Source organism: Phacochoerus africanus, chromosome 9 (genome assembly GCF_016906955.1).
Source record: "Phacochoerus africanus isolate WHEZ1 chromosome 9, ROS_Pafr_v1, whole genome shotgun sequence".
NCBI lineage: Eukaryota > Metazoa > Chordata > Mammalia > Artiodactyla > Suidae > Phacochoerus > Phacochoerus africanus.
Window position 1 is genome coordinate 20,704,058 of NC_062552.1, and position 18,597 is coordinate 20,722,654.

The 18,597-nt window shown below is 41.3% G+C and overlaps 1 long non-coding RNA gene across 1 annotated transcript; it reads left to right on the top strand.

Annotated features, from left to right (window-relative positions):
* Positions 1-76: 76 nt before the first annotated feature.
* On the top strand, positions 77-5,174 carry LOC125135520 (uncharacterized). The gene is made up of 3 exons (XR_007136989.1): positions 77-473; positions 4,149-4,193; positions 4,982-5,174. It is a non-coding gene; the product is annotated as an uncharacterized LOC125135520 (long non-coding RNA).
* Positions 5,175-18,597: the final 13,423 nt, after the last annotated feature.

Genomic DNA, 18,597 nt, shown 5'->3' on the forward strand with positions numbered 1-18,597 from the left:
TGGCCATACAGCGGCCGCAGGGTAGACTCCGAAGCGGAGGAGACTTCATGAGGCCGAATTCCGGCGCCAGAAACAGGACCAATGCGATTCTGAGCCCTGGTTGCGGCGCCGCGTTTAGTGGCGACAGTCAACCGCGAAGGAGCCCCGCCCACAGAGTTGGCTCCGCCCCCGGCCGCTGCGAGCAACGCGTGCTTTTAAATGCCTGGCGCACGCCCCACGCGGCGCTTGTTTTTGGCGTTTCTGATTGGCCAGTTTCTTTCGCGCAGCCCCAGGGTCCTTTCACCTGATAGGTATCTATCTCCGCGTCCCTCCCCTAAGCTAGGGTCTGAGGCTGAAATGCCTGGGGATATTCTGATTAGTCTCTGAATCCCTCTCTCATTTCTCTAAGGGCGAGAGCTTTGGAGAAAGGACTGATCCTGGTGGAATCGTCAGGTGATGAAAATGGAGATCCCAGGTCTGCCAGAAAAAAAGAGGTGAATTGAGTAAAGAGATCCCGGGGGCGGGGGGTGGGGGCAGGAGGGCGGGGGTGAGACTGTTGCAGAACCGTTGAACCACCAGTTCCTTCTAAGCCGAGCTCTGTAGTTACTGGGCTTTCCTGCAAGAATGGAAAAGCACAAAAAATAATGTAATGGAAACGTGCAGGTCCAACCACCAGATTTTTAAAAGTCAACATTTGACTTACTGCTTCAGATTGTGTGTAGAGAAATAAAAAAGTAACAAGCTGAAGACCTTACCATCTATCCCCTTTAGGGGTAGCCATGCTTCTGAAGAGGGGTTGTACTCTCCCAGTACCTGTTTTTAATTAAAAAATTTTTTAAAGTAATTTCCCAAAGATTAGATGCATGTGACATCATTTCAATGAATTTTCAAGGACAGGCAAAGCAATATCAAGTGCTGTCCTGCTGCACTGACCTTTTTTTTGTATCTACACTTTGGTCGCTTGCTTTTTTTCCCATGTGGTATTGATTTTGTTGATGTATATACATGTGGTTGAGTCCATCCTCTTGAAAGAATAAATCATAAAGTGTTCCTGTTTCTCTGTTGAAGAACATTTAGGTTGTATACTCCATAATGTGGAGAGCAGGCAGGCTCTGCTACTGTGATCTCATGCTGTTTCTAAGATTTTTCTTAAGAGCTTTCAAAGTGTTTTTAACCTTTTCCTATTGTTTTAGTTATCTGAATCCTGATGACTGCAAAGTGCTCCTCTGAGGTGTGCATCTTTCCCTCTTCTCCCCCTCTCATTCATTTTACCTTTTCACCCTCCCAGTGAAAGACTCTCAAATTCCAACAGTTACAAAGTGCTGCCAGGTACTCTGATGTGGCATAGTGAGAGATAGGACATACCAATATGACATAACCCATTCTGGGAGCATAGTCCTTAACCCCAGTTGTTGAGCTACTTAATAGGAACCCTAATTAGACCAGGTGGCTGGTGTTGGTAGTCCCATTTGGATGAGGGCCCAGGGTATGTGTTCATGTGGAGAGGGAGAGAAGGAAGGGTCTAGAAAGGGCTTGTTCTCCAGATCTTCTCATTTACTTGTTTCAGTATGTAGAATCTTACCATTAAGTACTGAGTTTTTGACCCTATCTACAAAACAGAAACAGATCACAGACATGGAGAGCAGACTTGTGTTTGCTGGGGGAGGGAGTGGGATGGATGGGGAATTTGGGGTTGGTAGATGCAAACTCTTACATTTAGAATGGATAAGCAATGGGGTCCTACTGTACAGTACAGGGAACTATGTCCAATCTCTTGGGTTAGAACATGATGGAAGGTAGTATGAAAAAAAAAAGAATGTATATATATGTATGATTGGGTTACTTTGTTGTACAGCAGAAACTGAAGGAACATTGTAAGTCAACTATACTTTAATAAAAATTCCTTTTGAAAGTTGATTTTTTTAGTTTTGTTTGTTTAAGCAGTATCTTTTTTAGAAATTAAGGTGTTCACTAAGGCTTAGCATATGTTTATATCCCCATATGAATGAATTTATCCGATAGCTTTTCCTTGATAGATAAGTTGATAAACTAGGATAATATAAAACAACCAGAATAATGGAAGATGGAAAATTGAAGGGTAGCCTTAGTTAGGCTAAAATAAAATTTAAAGTTTGCTTTTAATTTTAATTAATCATGCCATTATTTCTCTCCTTGATTTTCATGTATAAATAGAGTCGATTATAAGATTCTTAATTTTATACTGTGCTTAATTATCCTGAAAATAATTGTTACCCCTATTCCAGCCAATAATATAATTAAAAAATCAATTATATTGAGGAATAACTTATACATAATAAAATGTACCTGTATTAATTATACAATTCAATGAATTTTATATACCAATGTAGTTACCACTGTAATCAAGATACAGAACATTTCTATCCATTTATTTCCCTTGTGCCTCTTGGTAGGCACAAGGGAAATACATTCATAAATAATTATGAAATCATAATTCATAAATAAATAAATTCATACCCTTGGCTCCAGGCAATGACCAACCTGCTTTCTGTTATTACAGCTTATAGTTTTCCCATCCTAGAATTTCATGAGTGAAATTTATATCATATGGAGTCTTGCATCTGGTGTATTTTCCTCAAAGTGTTTTTGAAATTTCTGCATGTCTTTGTATGTGTCAATAGCTTATTCTCTTTTATTGCTGTATTTCATTATATGGCCACATTATAATGCATTTATCTATCCCCCTGTTGATGAATATTTGGATTGTTTCTATTTAATGGCATGGTGAAAAATGCTGGTATCCACACGTACATACAAATCAGTGGTGTGGACATGTTTTCATTTCTCTTGGGTGGAATTGCTGGGATGTGTAAGTATTTGTTTAATTTTTTATAAGAAACAGCGAGCTTTTGCCTAAGTAGTTGTCACTGTCTACCTCCATCCAAAATGTGTGACAGGACTGGTTCCTCTACACTCTTGCTAACACTGGATCCCTGTTTTTAATTTTAGATATTCTGTGGTGTGTGAAATGGTATTTCCTTGTGGTTTCGGTTTTCATTTCCCTAATAATTAATAATGTTTAGCATCTTTTCGTGTACTTACTGGCCATTTGTATATATTTTGTGAAATGTCTGTTGAAAACTTTATTCTTTTTTTTTTTTTTTTTTGCTTGTTTGTCTTATTGAGTTGTAAGGTTCATTGTATTTTCTGGGTAGAGTCCTTTGTTAGATACATACATTATAAATGTTTTCTGTCAGTCTGTGGTTTCTCTCTCTATTGTCTTAACTTTTTTTGAAGGACAGAAATTCTTCTTTTGATGAAGTACAGTTTGTCATTTTATTATTTATGGTTTGGGGTTTTGTGTCTTTTTAAGAAATCTTTACCTGTCTTAAGGTATTGAAGCTCTTCTTCTGTGTTTTAAGTTCTATGAACCATGAAGAGTTAATTTGTATGTAAGGATTAAAGTCCTTTTTTTTTTCCCCTATAAGAATATGTAGTTGAACCATTCGTTGAAAAGACTATTCTTTATTGAATAGCCTTGGAACTTTGGTCAAAATCAATTGACTATAGATGAGTGGGTCTGTTTCTAAGTATTCTATTCTTTCCATTGATTTTTCTGTCCATCATTAGGCCAATATGTATGGACATACTGTCTTGATTACTACAACTTTTTTTTTTTTTTTTTTGTCTTTTTAGGGCCACATCTTCGGCATATGGAAGTTCCATGCTAGGGGTTGAATCGAGCTGCAACTGCCAGCCTACACCACAGCCACCGTAACGTGGGATCTAAGCCTCGTCTGTAGCCTACATCACGGCTCATGGCAATGCCAGATCCTTAACCCACTGAGTGAGGCCAGGGATCAAACCTGCATCCTCATGGATACTACTTGGGTTTGTTACTGCTGAGCCACGACAGGAACTCCATTATTAGAACTTTTTAATGACTTCTTGAAATTGGATGGTGTAAGTCCTTGGATTTTTTCTTTTTGTAAAATTTGCTTGGCTATCCTTGGCCACTGGCATTTTAATGTAAATTTGCAATCAGATTGCGAATTTCTTTTTTAAAAAAGTGCCAGATATATTTTTAATTAGGATCATATTAAAACTATATAACAACTTGGAGAGATTTGACCTCTTGACAATTTTAAGCCTTCCAATCCATGAATATAGACTCTTTCTCCATTTTTTAGGTCTTACTGAATTGACTTCGAAGGAGCACAAGGGAACTTTCTGGGGTGAGAAATATTCTGTGTCTTGGTTAGTGTAATAGTAACATGAAAATACATTTGTCCAAACACGTCAAGCAGTGTGTTTCCTGTGTAAAAGGGACTTCAGTGAAGTTGAACTAAAAGTCAAAAATAAAAATTACCTGTTATGGCATTCCTTTTACTGACATGATTCATAATCATCAGAATCATTTGACTTGTGCATCATTTTAGAGCTGCATTGGTTCATTCTTTTCTCCTTTTTTTTTTTTTTGGCTTTTTTAGCACCTCAACCATGACATATGGAAGTCTCCAGGCTAAGGGTCACGTGGGAGCTATAGCTGCCGGCCAACGCACAGCCACAGCAGCTATAGCTTCGACCTACACTACAGCTCACGGCAGTGTAGATCCTTAGCCCACTGAGTGAGGCCAGGGATCGAACCTGCATCCTCATGGATACTAGCCGGGTTTGTTTCCACTGGGCCACAACAGGAACTCCCATTATTTTCTTAATATCTCAACACCAACCCCATCCAGGGATAGATGATGGCCACAGGGACATAGCAGGAAGGGGAGAAAGGACAGGGCCAGACATAGTGATTGTCAGCTCTTAAACTTTTAAACTTTGGTTCACTCTAGTCCCTTTCTTCTTCCTGGACTTGAAGTTAGATTCCTGCTAAGCCCTTCTTGTTAGTGTATATAGCTGAGTGACTGAGTTCTGGTTGTGGAAATTGGGCAAAAGTTACCTGTACCCTCCAGACTTGGCCCACAGTCAAGCATCTGCCACTCACAGTGCTCCTTGTCTTTTTTCTCTTCAGAGTCTCTGGGTTAAAGACCATCCATAGGGTATCCTCAGGAGCCCTGACCTGAAGATGGACAAGCCACAGGGTGGAAGGAGCTGCATCTGAGTCACCACTGGAGAATAATTACCCTCAATGGATTTAAAGAAAAGTCTTCTCTAATACCCACTTTTATTTATTTATTTATTTAATGATTTTTATTTTTTTCCATTATAGCTGGTTTACAGTGTTCTGTCAATTTTGTACCATACAGCAAGGTGACCCAGTCGCACATACATGTATACATTCTTTTTTCTCACAATATCATGCTCCATCATAAGCAATGAGATCCTGCTGTATAGCACAGGGAACTCTATCTAATACCCACTTTTAAGACCCAGTTGTAATCCACTTCTTTTATTCTCCTGGTACTTGGCATGGTTGGGGGGCAATTCTAGACCCCCACAATATCTTGGTGATGGATAATAAGGAAAAGGCCTTTACATATATTGAGGCAAAGCGGATCAGGACCAGCAGAGCAGCTAAAGCAGTAAGCCTCCACAGGGTAAGGCAGGCCCTTGCAGAATGGCAGAGTGGTGGCTCAGAGGTGGGCAGTGCTGTCAGGATGGCTGCCAGCGTCCTCCAGAGACCAGCAGAGCCACTGAGAGAAACCGATAAAAAGCTCTACCCACGGCAGTCACAAAGGATTGGGCTCAAATGGTGGGTTAAGTCAGGGATTAAAATCTCCATTTTATTGATGAAGAAATTAAGTTCTATAGCAAGTAGAATGTTTGTTTTTGTACCTAGTTGAGTACTTAGTTCACAGTAGATGCACAATAAATATTTGTTGAATGAATGAATGATTCTTCAGTCTAAGATCTTTAATGCTGAAGCCTTTTACCAGGGATTGAGAACTTGCCTGTCTGGTAGTGTACGAAGGGGTAGGGTGCTGGTACCAAAGACAAACACCTTTTGGCTGATACAGAATGTTAGTGTGCCCTAGGCCCTACCACTCCCAGTTGCCTTAGGACTCAACCAGTTTACATGCTTATGTCATCCAGCTCTTGTGGGCTTTTTAAATTTATTTTTAAGGGCCACACCTCTTTATTTTTAAAGAGGTTCCTGGGCTAGGGGTGAATCAGGCTGCAGTTTCTGGCCTACGCCACTGCCAGAGCAACATTGGGTGCAAGCCACATCTGTGACCTACACTGAAGCTTATGGCAATGCCAGATCTTTAAACCACTGAGCGAGGCCAGGGATCAAACCTCCATCCTCATGGGTACTAGTCGCATTTTTAACCTGCTGAGCCACAGCAGAAACTCCTGCTGTGGGCTTCAGTTGTGTAGAATCTCTTCCTATACTTCCTAGAACTTATTGTTAACCCTACTGGTTTGCCCTCTCCCTTCTTCTTCCTGCCCTTGCCTTCCCACCCTCTCCCTCCCATATCTATCCACATATATCTTCTATATTTTCTGGAGTGTTTTTAATGTTTTAAGCATAAATCCATTATGCATAATATGATGAACTAGGAAACCTAAGCAAAGAACAGAGTTGTGCCAGGTGTAACTTATACAAGCTACACATATTTAAACATATATAAATATTTTTGTACCTTGTAGTTATTAGACACATGCTATGAGCAGTGCTTATAGATTATACTTAATGTAACCCTTAAAAACATGTCATGTTTTATAGTTACTGTTTTTACCAGCTGCTATTAACTACCTGGGCATCTTGCATGAGCTGCCTTATTGTATTGTTTTCCTATCTGCTGAAGGAGGGGTTAGAAGGCATATATCCAAGGCTCTCTGAGTGTTTGATTACTATTAAAATCTCAGGGAATACTCAGCGGTGAAAAAGAACAAAGTAATGCCATTTGCAGCAACATGGATGGAACTAGAGACTCTCATACCAAGTGAAGTAAGTCAGAAAGAGAAAGACAAATACCATATGATATCACTCACATCTGGAATCTAATATACAACACAAATGAATGTTTCCACAGAAAAAAAAACTCATGGACTTGGAGAACAGACTTGTGGTTGCCAAGGGGGAGAGGGAGGGGCTGAGATGGACTGGGAGCCTGGGGTTAATAGATGCGCACTGTTGCATTTGGAGTGGGTAAGCAATGAGATCCTGCTGTGTAGCACAGGGAACTACATCTAGTCACTTGTGATGGGACATGATGGAGGATAGTGTGAGAATAATATATGTGTATGTATGTATGACTAGGTCACTGCTGTACAGTAGAAATTGGAAGAACACTGTAAATCAACTATAATGGAGAAAATAATCATATATAAAAGTATAAATAAAATCTAAGGGAAGAGAAGAGTGCTAGAGTGCACAGTGAACGTTGCCTCATGTAACTGACAAAGTTCTCCCGGAAACATCTGGTACCACTGGGACCTGTTTCTCCAGAAATCCTGAAACCAGATAATCAGATAAAGCTTTATATCTCCATCCCATTCCTTTCTGGTCACTGTCCAAAGTGTCACCTGGTCATGATCCTCTCCACAGTCTGCTTGGTGTCCCCTTCTCTGGGACCCCCAGGTGCTGAGGGTCACCTGCTTATCATGCACACATCCACAGTGCCTGTGGGTCCATGTGGTGTGGGAGGGAAACTCACCCTGCCCGAATCTTTTGCTGTGTGTCCCATTCAGGCCTCCTCTGGGGAGTGGCTTTTCTGTTTTGTTTTGTTTTCGTTTTTATGGCCCTGCCTGTGGCATATGGAAGTTCCCAGGCTAGGGAGCTACAGCTGCTGACCTACATCACAGCCACAGCCTCTGCTGGATCCAAACAAAATCTGCAGCAACACCAGATCCTTAACCCAAGGAGGTCAGGGATCAAACCCACGTTCTCTTGGATACTAGTTGTGTTCGTAACCCACTGAGCCACAGTGGGAACTCAGGGAGTGATGCTTTTTGAGGTGGTCTCTCCTGGAATTCCTGCTGTGGTCAATCCCCTGCCCACTCCCCACAGACCTCCTCTCCCTCCTTGTTTCTGTTTCGCCACCATATCAGATGTTGCTTTTACCCAGGACTATTGTCTTATTTATAGAGAAAGCCAAAGCCATGGTTAGGAACTCCGTCAACATGCAATCAAATTTATTTATTGTTATGTCCTGCCAAAATATGGGAGACATGAGTGTGAAAATTTGGTCTCAACAACTGGGAGGATTTTGTTTTAGGAGACAGAGAACCAAAGGAAACTATTAAGTTTTCTGTTCAGCTGATTATGTGTGAGCTGTCAGGATTTCAGACTAGCCATTGCCTTTGTGATTTATGCCATAATCCAAACAATGTGTTACAAAGCTTCAAATCATTTTAAACTGAAATGTGTCATATTTGATAACAATAACAAAAATGCATTTTTGTTGTCCTTTTAAAATTTTTTTTTAAATTTTTTTTATTTTTATTGCTGCACCCACAGCATATGGAAGTTCCCAGGCTAGGGGACAAATGGGAACTGCATGCAGCTGCTGCCAGCAAAGACACTCTTATAACATAGGAGCCCCATATATTTTCTTTGGATAACAATAAAGAATAAGAGAAAAATGCATTTGCTTGGGACTTTTTAATATTTAGCCTAACAAGTCTCGTTGTCACAGAAGCCTGCTGATTAGATAGATATTGGTTCTATCAAAGTAGAAATATGCATTTTGGGAAAAAAAGGAAGGGAGGTTGTCTCAGCTATTTTGTTTTTTGCACTCATATATAATAAAAATTTAAACAAGCTTAAAGGAAGCATTTTATTTATACTCATAACTACTTTAAAGTTATGGACCAGTCTCCTAAATCCTGTATAACTTGTGGCTTTATAAATTAGAAAATTCCTTTTTTGTGTATTGTCTAATTTTTTTTTTTTTTAGGTCTTTTTAGGGCCTTACCTGTGGTATATGGAAGTTCCCAGGATAGTGGTTGAGTCAGAGCTGCAGCTGCTGGCCTACACCTCAGCCACAGCAACACTGGATCTTACCCACATCTGCAACCTACACCACAGCTCACGGCAACTCCAGATCCTTAACTCACTGAGTGAGGCCAGGGATGGAACCCACGTCCTCATGGATACTAGTCGGGTTTGTTACTGCTGAACCATGGGGGGAACTCCATATTAGGAAATTTAGTAATCTAATGAAAACTTCATAGGCCCATGACCTTGGAAGATATTTTAAGAAACCCATTCTGAAGGAGCCAGTACCCCATATCGGATATCTATTTAATTATAAAATTAATTAGGGCAGCCCAAATATTCTAGAATTCCTTCCAACAAAATAGATAACTGTAAATTACTCAAGTTTGAGGAATTATGCAGCATAGTAAGTGATTATTTTGAACATGTATTAATCTAGTGAAAATGTTTGGTTAAGTGAAAAAAGGAAAAACAGAATATTATGACAAATTATGGAAGATACACTCACAAATGCATGAAGATTAGAATTTGATGTAGAATAGTAAATCTAGTTCCTCACTTTTTTTGAATTTTTAAAGGATTCTTTTGAATGGGTAACCTTTTTTCTGAGTGCTGATGAGTAGGGACCATGATTAATATTAAAGGCCTCCAGCTTCTGCCTTCTCTGTCTGTGGTCAGCCTGCTATCAGCCAGAAGCCTCCCTCTGCTGGGCAACTCTAGGAACACACTGAAAAATCCTCCAAAATCCCTTCCCTTCTTGTTCTAGGTGAATGCTTCCCTTTGGGTTCCCATGCTTCACCCTCTTGAAGCCCTGCATCCTGACTTTATGTATTTATTTATTTGTCTTTTTAGGGCCTCACCCATGGCATATGGAGTTTCCCAGGCTAGGGGTCAAATCGGAGCAGTAGCCTCTAGCTTACACCACAGTCACAGCAATGTGGGATCTGAGCTGCGTCCGAGACCCACGCAGCTCACTGCTGCTGGATCTTTAACCCACTGAGCGAGGCCAGGGACCAAACCTGTGTCCTCATGGATACTGATCAGATTCCTTTCCACTGAGCCATGATGGGAACTCTGATCCTGACATTTTACTATCACCATTGTTTCACTTGAAGTCTAGAAGTATCAGCTTGTCTCTGGGAAGCCTCCCTTGAGCTTTAAATCTCAGTCTGGTTTTATTTTTTTGAAAACCTTCTCTCTGTCCATCAGGGAGTAGGTTCTAGGTGTGCTGGATGCATTGGGTAGGCCTGTGGCTCATTGGTGGAGATAGTGTAAGAGAAAATCACGGACGGGTGAAAGGGGCCGCCAGAGGAGGAAACTCACTGCAAAGTCAGGCTAGAGACACAAAGAAGTAGCTTGTACCAAATACATGCAGAGATGTTTTCATCTATCCTGTACCATGTAAAGATGAACTCCTGTAAGCAGTGATAAGTTCTTTCCCCCAAGCCAGGTTCCGCCTTTTTAAATTGCAAGTTTAGCAGTAATTCTAAATGAAATACTGAATGTAGAGGAGCCTGGAGGAAGGGCCCTCTATGCCAAGCAGGCTTTGTGCTCAGCTGTGGACATCATGAGGCAAGGCCACAAAGGTTAATTAATGACAAACAGTATTTTTTTAAAAATTACGAACATTTCAGGAGGGATGGATGCATCTCCTTCCGCTTCTCTGGATTGCAGTTCCCAGACTGTCAGGCGTGGAGGAAAGAGCCCTGGAGTCCCAATGAGACCAACACTCACTGTCAGCTTCAAAGCCGGGAGCCATCTCTAGTGAGGCAGCGGGGATTCCAGCTTCCAGACTGTTAACCCCTCAATTTCCTCCTTCACTTTGGAAGTTCTAGACAATTCTATTTTATGCTGTTGTCAAGGCCTGGATTGGAGTCAATATACACCAAGATACAGGTTCATTAAAGGTTCATTAAAGTAACCTTTGCCTGTGTCTGGGTGACCTCCCGACATTTGTAGGTCAAAGTGATGGACATGGATTCTATTCTTCACTCTTGCTTACTTGTATCATCATCTATGAGACCTAATAAAAGTTTAGCGTGGGTATGGAAAAAATGGTCAAAGGAGGAAAACATTTAGTGATGGCTGAAAGGTAAATTTGCTGTGATGTGGGAATATGCCAGGGGACATCAGCAGGACGGGTAAAAACACTTACTTCTGCCCCCTCCCGTCTTCACTTTCTCTTCCTTACAACAAGCTCCCACTGCCCCTCCCTTCAACAACCCTGTTTCAGCATCTTCAGCTCCTTTGCCTCATGGTTTTTCTGAACCATGAATAAACTTGCTTTTTCTGCACCTATACCCACATGGTTGAGTATGGCTGGTGAACAACACCTAACGCTGAATATTTTGGCGGGTATAAATCCATGGCCCATGGACCTCCCCTGGGACTTCTATGCTGTTCCCCAGTCCAACTGAGTTGCTCAGATTCATTGCATCTCCGCATGCTCAACAAATACTTCTTTTGGGTTATGTGGGCATTGAGGCTTCAGCAGGGAACAAGCAGAGATTTTGCCTTCAGGAAACTTGCACTCTGTGTGGTAGTTGTTTCAGACATTGGCCTCTCAAAGCTTTGAGCCTCTCCTAGTCCCCACCCGCACCCATTATTGGCTGCTCACACCCACTTTCATGGAGACAATAGAAGCAATGGTAGCAGGATGAAGACTTTCCACACTGAATCCCATTTACCCTTTTATTCTTTGATTCCTATAAAATGGGAGAGAGCCAAGGTAGGAGTCCAACAGGAAAAAGTTAAACCAAAATATTGAACCGAAAAGAAGAAGTTGAAGGGACTGTTTATGAAGGTGTGGAGAGGGCTAAAGGAAACAATAGCTGTTAGGTATTCATAAAATCAATTTAATGGGCTACTACCAACTTTTTTCTTTATAATAGATTAGAACATAGAAAATAGCACATAAAAATAGCATTGTCTCATGAGGTATTTAACTTTGTGTGTGCTTTGCTGTGATAAATACTTCTTACTCTGAGTTGGTTAAAAAAAATAAAAACAGCAGGTTAAGAACCTGATTAGTATCCATAAGGATGCGGTTCAATCCCTTGCCTCACTCGGTGGGCTAAGGATCCAGTGTTGTCCCAAGCTGCATTGTAGATCAGAGATGTGGCTCAGATCTGGCATTGCTGTACCTGTGGTGTAGGCCTTCAGCTGAAACTCCATGTAGGCCACTAGCCTGGGAACTTCCATATGCTGCCTTGCAGCCCTAAAAAGAAAAAAAGAAAAAAAAAAAAAGAAAAGAAAAGCAGGAGTTCCTTTTATGGTTCAGTGGGTTAAAAACCTGACATAGTGTCCATGAGGATGCAGGTTCAATCCCTGACCTCACTCAGTGGGTTAAGGATCCTGCATTGCCGTGAGCTGCAGCGGAAATTGAAATGTGGCTGTGCAGTTCCAATTTGACCCCTAGCCCAGAAACTTTCATATGCCACAATTCCGGCCATAAAAAGAAAATAAATAAATAAATAAATGAAAAGAAAAACAGCTTGGAAGCCCCTGGCAGTCAGACCATTTGATGAAATGGGAAAGCCTGTGCATAGAGCAGTTTGGAGGAGGATCAAGCATTTGGTATTGGATATGCCAGGTTTGGGATGCCTCCTAGACATCCAAGTTTGATGTCAATTTGTCATTTGAACATAGCTATGAGCCCCGGGGAAAGGCCCAGACCAGAGATACACATTTGGGAATCATCACGTGGTATTTAAAGCTGTGGAACTGGATGAGCTGAGCACTGCAGTGAGTTGGTAAGAGAAGAAGATCAGGAGTTCCCATCATGATGCAGTGGTTAGCGAATCCAACTGGGAACCATGAGGTTGCAGGTTCGATCCCTGGCCTTGCTTAGAGGGTTAGAGATCCAGCGTTGCCGTGAGCTGTGATGTAGGTTGCAGACATGGCTCAGATCCCGCGTTGCTGTGGCTCTGGCGTAGGCCAGTGGCTACAGCTCTGATTAGACCCCTAGCCTGGGAACCTCCATATGCCTCGGGAGCAGCCCTAGAAAAGGCAAAAAAAAAAAAAAAATCAAGGACCAAGCCCTGAAGTAAATTACTCCAAAGTTTAGAGGTCACAGAGCAGAGAAGGTACCTAAGGAGCAAAGGAGTCTGAGGAGGAACAAATGTGAAGGGAGAGAAAACAGTTCAAGTGGAAACCAGGTGAGAAAACTGGTTCAAGGAAGAAGCAGCGATCAATTGTGTCAAATCCTGCAGAAAGGATGAGGAAGATGAGGCCTGTGAACTGACCCTGTATTTTGCAATGTGGAGACCATTGATAGCCTTGTCTGGAGAAATTCCTGTGACATAGAGTAGGAAGGTCCAAGAAGAAATGTGGAGATTCGAGAGGCACAGAGGCAGGGGAGACAAGGGAAGAGTCAGTTGTAGCATCTCAAAAACAGAACAATTAGGAGAGCAAAGGAGAAACCTAAGGACACCTTCAGCAAAGCTATGTGACAAGTATCCCTCTGAATTCCAGAATTTGAGTAAATGAGGACCAAACCACCAACAGCAGCAAGACACAAGTGGGAACAGCTGTCGTTGGAGTGAGAGGGAGGCAGAGGCAACTTCCTGTTTTGTTTTGTTTTAAACTAGAAGAATGGTTGAGCAAGCTACATTTTAAGGGAGGAGATACATTGAAATATAAAGATTTAAAAATATTTGCAAAAGGAAATAATAGAGTAATTAAAAAAACTAGTTAAAATGGTTATTTCTAAAGTATGGTTCTCAGCCTCAGCACTATTGACATTTGGAGCTTTGTCGTAGCAAATGTCCTGTGCATTATAGGAGGTTTAGCAACATCCTTGGCCTCTACCTACTAGATGCCAGTGGCAACCCCCCACCCCACCCCAACTGTGATAACCAAAAATGTCTCTAGACATTGCCAAATGTTTCCTGGTTGAGAACCACTGCCATAGAAGAAAGCAGAGCCTAACAAGGTAAGTGCCTGAAGCCCAGATTCCAGGCAGCCGTATTTACCTCTACAATGTAGACACTCTAATATGTTCTAAGAGGCCATGAAAAACACTGTTCTAATCCAATGTTTGCTTTTAAATAAGCAAATGGAAAGACAAAGCAGTAGAATAATGATTCAGATTTATCAATGATAAATGGTCAGGGCCAGGTCTCCTCTAACCTTTTCTTTTTCTTTGTATTCCTGTCCACCTCAGTCACGTCCTTGGTGACCTTGTCAAGTCTCACGACTTTAAATAATGCCATCCACATACCAATGACTCCCAAATGTATGGCACCATCTTAATTCCATTCTCTGTAAAACTACTCTTGTCAGAGCTGCCAGTGACCTCCATACTGATCACCAAAGGAACTACTCTCAGGTTTTTCGTTTCCTTTTTTTAGGGCCACACTCATGGCATATGGAAGTTTCCAGGCTAGGGGCTGAATTGGAACTACAGCTGCCGGCCTATGCTACAGCCACAGCAACACGGGATCAGAGCCGTGTCTGCAACCTACACCACAGCTCACACTGGATCCTTAACCCACTGGATCCTTAACCCACTGAGTGTCATGGATCCTAGTCGGGTTGGTTAACTGCTGAGCCATGAAGGGAACTCTGTCTCTCAGGCTTCTAATCACTTCAGTCTATCAGCAACATTTGAACCCTGTCAACTACTCCCTGGTCTACTTGGTAATCTCTTGGACTCTGGAAATTTCGCAACAGAATTTCTGATTCACCCTCCCCCAATTCCATCACAGCACACCTGCTTCTCTTACAGATGGCCATCTTAGGGAAACTCATCTCATTCTTCTATTTCATTCCTTCAGCCACATTAAGTTTGAAGCTTAACATCTAAGAAAGCACTGAACAAATTAAAAGAGAAAAAACAAATGATTATATCAACACATGAAGAAAGTTTAGCAGCCTTTTAATTTTTGTAAGTAAAATAGGAATTGAAGGTAACAATTTAAATATAATGGAGATACCAAAAGTTAATAACATATCATGATAAAGGATAACACTTAATACCATGTTAATTAAAACTTAGAACTAAAAAGGGATGCTTGCTAAAAGCATTTAACGTTGAGAGTTCCCTTGTGGCACAGCAACTTAAGGATCTGGTGTTGTCACTGCAGCAGCTCAGGTCGCTACTACGGCACAGGTTCAACACCTGGCCTGGGAATTTCCACATGCCACAGGAGCAGCCAAAAACACAAGCAAAACAAAAACAAAAACCCTTTACTTTGGAAATTCTTAGCAAATGTAGTACAAAAAGAAAATGAAATGTTTGGTATTCACATTAAGGGGAAAACATGATAACATTATTTTGCTGATGAGGAAAAGCTCAAATGGCTCTTAGTTTAAGGAGTAATGGGTGTAAAATTAATTAAAGACTGGTAAATTTGCTGGTTATAACATAACAATACATTTTAGATTTTCCTAGCAGTAAGACTTTTAAAAAGGGTATGAGGAGTTCACGCTGTGGCACAAGATCAGTGGCATCTCTGGAGCACTGGGACTCAGGTTCAATCCCTAGCTTGGCACAGTGGGTTGAGGAGCTGGCATTGCTGCAGGTAGGTCTCAAATGCTGCTCGGCTCAGAGTTGATCCCTGGCCCAGGAACTCCATGTGCCAAGGGACAGCCAAAAAAGAAAAAAGAAAAAAAAAGGAAATAAGGAAAGTATTCTGTTCATGATAGAAACAAGGACATAAATTAATTAGGAGTAGAATTAAGAAAGGTACATGTCTCATATGGAGAGAACTGTAGAAAAGAATAATACAGAAATAGATCCCATTATATAAGAATTTAATAAATAACAAAGATGATATATTTCAGGTCAGTGGGAGCAATGAATGGAATATTTAACAAACAGTATTAAAGCAACTGGCCATCCACGTGGAAGGATGTAAACCCAGGTTCCATCATAAACTACGTAAAATATATTTTAGATGGATTAGAGACCAAGCATTTTTCAAGAAGCACAAATTTTTAGAAGAGAATCTAGAAGGTGAATAAAAAGAGGAATGTGTTTCAGTTTCTTAACCAAGAGTGGAAATCTAGAAGCTGTAAAAGATGCACCTGTGATTAAAGCGTTTACTATTGTGGGAGTTCCTGCTGTGGCTCAGTGGATTACAAACCCCAACAGTATCCATGAGGGTGCAGGTTCCATCCCTGGCCCCACTCAGTGAGTTAAGGATTTGGTATTGCCGTGAGCTGTGGTTTAGGTTGCAGATTGGCTCAGATCCAGTGTTGCTGTGGCCGTGGTATAGGCCAGCAGCTGCAACACCAATTTGACCCCTAGCCTGGGAACTTCCATATGCCAGGGTTCAGCCCCCACCTCCAAAAAAAAGCTTAACCCCAAAACAAAACAATGCTTAATATTGTGAACTTGAGATTGGCACTTGCCATCTGCCTCTACATGGATTGAACCATGAACTGCTGCAGGTGCCAACCCTCAATTCCCCCTGAAAGGAGCTCAGGAGTGAGCACTCTGTGCCCTGGGAAAACTGGCAGAACAGGTCTTCAGAGAGATATTTTCAGATTTTATGAACCAATTCTTGCATCTCCTCATATCTAGAGAAGCACTAAAATCCTTCATGGTGACATCTGCTCCTTGTAACTAGCAGTTACCTTCGGGAGACTAGCAGCGACCCCCTGTAAAAATGTGTGCTTTGGTTACGTGTACCTCCTTTCACCAAAATCATATGTATATTGACTGGTCTTCCCTATTCTGTGGAGCAGCATTTCAGAGCTTGTCTGAAATGCTGCCCCCAGGCTATAGTCCTCATTTTGCTCCGAATAAAACTGAACTCTCAACTTTTAGGTTGTGCGTTTTTTGTTTTTTTTTTTAAGTTGACAGTATTCTAAATTACATAATAAATTTTATATAAACATATGTAAAAGAAACACATATAAATGGAACGTAGAGAAAAAAAGCCAAGAGTAGAAAACTATCTGAAACAGAGGTGATAACATAAGGTTCATTTCCTTCTACAGAAAAAACACAATTGGGCAAAGGAAAAAAAAAACTGCCCAGTGAAAAAATTAATAGAGGTATAAGTGGAAATTTCTCTGAAAAGCTTATTCACATGGCCAATAAACCTAAAGAAATGATGCACTGGTGGCCACGATAATGCAGATCACAAGTATAACAACGTTAAATGATTTTAACACCCTTGACTCTGGCAGAAATTAATGAGATCACACCTCAGTGGCTGGAATGAAGAGCTATTCAGGATGTGTCAGCACCAACTGAAATTTAAAATACACTCTAATCTAGCAATTTCAGCTTTAGAATTTGATTGTTTATTGCACCATGGTCACCAGTGGTAGAGACTCAATTCTTATCGATAGGAAATGGATGAATAAATTTCTCTACTTCACATGAAGAACATTAAAAAAAGACGATTTGACTTGAAAGGGTTTCCATAATTTTTTTTTTTTTTTCAAGGGCACACCTGCGGCATATGGAAGTTCCCGGGCTAGGGGTGGAATCTGAGCTGCGATTGCTGGCCTATGCCACAAACACAACAACTCGGGATCCAAGCTGAATCTGTGACCTATGCCTCAGCTTGGGGCAACGCAGGATCCTTAACCCACTGAGCAAGGCCAGGGATTGAACTGAGGTTCGCTACTGCTGAGCCACAATGGGAAGTCCCGGAAGGTTTTGTTAAGAGAAAAGCAACATGAAGAGAAGTGCATATATCACCATTTTCTAAATAATATAAAACTCTAACAGAAAAAGAAAATAATCACGCGTGTATATGGATAAGTGTATGTAAAAGACTGAATTCGAAGGAAAACAGGAGGAATTCCCTTGTAGTTCATCAGGTTAAGAACCCGATTAGTATCCATGAGGACAAGGGTTCAATCCCTATCCTAGCTCAGTGGGTTAAGTATCACGCTTTGCAATAAGTTGTGGCGTAGGCCAGCAGCTAAAGTTCTGATTGCACCCCTAGCAGGGACAGCCATATGCTGCAGGTGATGTGGCCCTACAAAAAAAAAAAGGAAAAAAAATTTATTGAATGAATTGAGCAATTCAATCATTTTTCTACCTACCGTGTACCAGGCTCAGGGATAGCCAGCAAGAATTCTGCGGTCCTACAAAGAAAAAAAAAAGGTGAAACATTCCAGTTTGGGGAAGGGGAGTAGGGATATAAAATGCCAATATGGCAGACATTAAGGGGATGCAAGGAGCCATGCAAAACAATGGGGACAATAATTAAACTGATTATTAAAAATTTCATATGTGCGTATGGGTTTTACAACTAATTGAGCTTAAGTAAAAGTGAGTAAACCTGGCTCAATATATGGTACTGGTTTTCTTGGATGTGGAAAAAAAAAAGATGTTATTAAACTGAATCTCAGAATTAGAGTTTCAAAAGCTTGAAAGTGTCCCCCAAGTATTTAACGTGGCGTGGCACGCCTGGGTTGAAAACCCTGCAGGTGAAGAAATAAGATCTAGTTAGGCAGGGAGTGGGAGTTTCAAATATCACCCAATCAGGGCAGCTGTTTCCATAAACAGAGAAGCCAGGTAAGAGCTTTGGGGCTTTAGCTCTAAAATTCCAGTGCAGCCAATATCCTTTGTCCTGACGCATGGCAGGAAACTAGCTGACAACCTGCAAATCGACCCAAGGTTAAGTCGCGGAGCCAGAATGACTTGCAAGGTCAGAGCTCCGCCTTGATGGTGCGGTAGGTGTGCGAGGCCTACCTGCTGAGCTCAAGGACATCAATCTGAGCGCCTGGCAGGCCAGGGGGGCTCCATCATCCCTGAGGTCAGACAGCTCCCCAGC